General features: G+C 44.2%; 1 non-coding gene and 1 pseudogene across 1 annotated transcript; both read left to right on the top strand.

Moving 5' to 3' along the window:
* Positions 1-1,221: 1,221 nt before the first annotated feature.
* On the top strand, positions 1,222-1,376 carry LOC143262133 (5.8S ribosomal RNA). Its single transcript, XR_013036060.1, has one exon. It is a non-coding gene; the product is annotated as a 5.8S ribosomal RNA (ribosomal RNA).
* Positions 1,377-2,479: 1,103 nt separating this feature from the next.
* Positions 2,480-2,500, top strand: part of LOC143262143 (large subunit ribosomal RNA) — a 7,820-nt pseudogene continuing 7,799 nt past the window's right edge.

Raw genomic sequence — 2,500 nt, 5'->3', positions numbered from 1 at the left:
TTCGTGCGTGATTTACACGGCCAGACGTGTGTACTACACGTATTAGGCCTTTGATCTGCGTTGCGTAGGCCACAACAAATCTTTCAAAGAGAGAGAGATATATGTGTTGTTGGGGTTTGTGATTATGAAGGTGCCCCAACGCACAAAAATATATAAAAATGTACAAAGTTGGGATGTGGTGTGGTGGAGAAGAGTTGGGCCCGACCAGATCATTCGTGCGTGATTTACACGGCAGACGTGTGTACTACACGTATTAGGCCTTTGATCTGCGTTGCGTAGGCCATCTTCCTTCCAAGACACACACGTGTTGGGGTTTGTGTGATTTTATGATAGTGCCCCAACACGGAAAAATAAGCGTACGAGAAGAGTTGGGCCCGACCAGATCATTCGTGCGTGATTTATACACGGCCAGACGCGTATTATATTACACGTATTAGGCCTTTGATCTGCGTTGCGTAGGCCATCTTCTCGATAGAGAGAAAGCCAATGTATTCTTTTTTCTTTCTTTACACACACACACACACAGTTGTAGTAGGACAGGGAGGGATGCGAGCGTGCTAATCACGCTTCCTCAAGTCTTCGCTGTGGTGTGTAAAAAAAAAAGAAAAAAAGGAATCGTTGGGAAAGTCCAAAGGACGAAAATATCGGGCAGTCTGAAGATAACTTAATGCTCGTTTACATTGGTATCAAGAGAGACCGGCTTGTGTAGCTCGTTTCAATGCTGTGTCGTTGTCATTGACACCCTACTCTGTTGCGCGCTAGTGGCAGCATGAGCGTGGGACGTATATATATATATGACACCCAGCTAGAGCCGGCCGTGAGTCCGTCCGGTGTAAATAACGACGAAAGGAGAGAGAAACTTTTCGAATCCAGTATCGGGTTGATAATTGTCCAGTTTGAATATCCATATCCCCGTCGTTTTTGGAGGTGATATACTCTCTGTGTTTCTTCGATAGAAGGCTTTTCAATGTTCTATTCGCTCCGACCGTCGAACTTGCAAGAAAACAGTGGTTTTGGATTTGCTCGTACATATATATATGGTTTCGACGGAAATATCTCGTTCTTTAAGGGACAATTATGTCGTTGTACGACGACTCCCGAATCTCCTTCGCGCGCTGGTTGGAGCTCTTCGGGTATCGGCTTGTTCCGAAATATAACACAAAAATGTGGTGGATAGCAAATACACATTATATTATATATGAGAGAATAAAAGGGAAAAATTACCCTGAACGGTGGATCACTTGGCTCGTGGGTCGATGAAGAACGCAGCTAATTGCGCGTCAACGTGTGAACTGCAGGACACATGAACATCGACATTTCGAACGCACATTGCGGTCCACGGATACAATTCCTGGACCACGCCTGGCTGAGGGTCGTTTACGTACTTATAAACTGCTTGCGTTGATGGCACTTGTTGCCTATATACGTACGAGCGAATGATGGGCGCTTCGTCGGCGTTTGTCGCGGTCCTATGAATATTGAGAAATTTTACGTACGTCTAACAGTCTTCGAGAGAGATGGAAATCGTGTTCGAACTAGCGTGAGTGTGGAAGGCGGTGTCGTGTGTCGTATATGTTTTATATACGTCCGCCCGTCTGAAACACCGCTTCGAAGCGGTGACAAAATCTTTTTCGGGACGATTCGTATCCGTAGAACTATCGAGATTTCACTGGTACATTTTCAACGCGCTCCCGACGTCGCCTGAAATGAAACGAGATGGGTTTAACCCACGAAAGCGTACTACACGAGTCTGTCCTATGTGAAGACTGTGTACAGAGATCGAACGAACGCATGAAAGAAATTGAACGAAAGAACACATAACCCGCAAAAATATAGAGTAGAATTGTGACCGTTGCTTCGAATTTGAATTTATATGTATATATATATCATAGCCCCAGGGAGTGGAACCTATGAGTGTGGAAGGATGTCTCTTACCGTTATGTTGCCAGAGGAAAAAAAGTCTCTCTCTTCGTACGACACATTTGTGTACGAATTGTATCGATGGCTATATAGATCCGATGTTGCACATATTCTGAGTAAAGAACACCCCACCCGGGTTACCGTCCTAAAACTCTTCTATTGGTGTGGCTATGATGTGTGTGTCAACGCAATCGCGAGTCTGGTTCTACGGGAAAACCGTTTGTCGGTCGCCCCATATATCTTTTTGTTCTCTTCAAATGATCGAATAGCGAAACCGCACGAGATCAATCGGTCGTCTAGTCCCCGAAAGTACTTTTCGGACGGACGTTAAAGTTATACCGATTGTAATCGTCTTGCGAGTGTTTCGAAGATCTATATTTGGAGAGGATATCGAATTTTATAAAAGATATATTGGTGAGGCGCGATAAACGGTTTTTTTTTTGCTTTAAGGGTTTTTTGTGTTTTTTTTATTTTTTTTTTTTTTTGTGTTGCTCTGTACACGTTTCGCAAAATGCTTTCGGGGGGGGAAGCTCTGAAAAAATTTTTTTTCACGTTCCGACGACCTCAGAGTAGGCGAGAT

This window comes from Megalopta genalis, unplaced genomic scaffold, assembly GCF_051020955.1.
Source record: "Megalopta genalis isolate 19385.01 unplaced genomic scaffold, iyMegGena1_principal scaffold0094, whole genome shotgun sequence".
Lineage (NCBI taxonomy): Eukaryota > Metazoa > Arthropoda > Insecta > Hymenoptera > Halictidae > Megalopta > Megalopta genalis.
The sequence above is the reverse complement of the archived record's forward strand: the minus strand, read 5'-3'. Positions and strand labels throughout refer to the sequence as shown.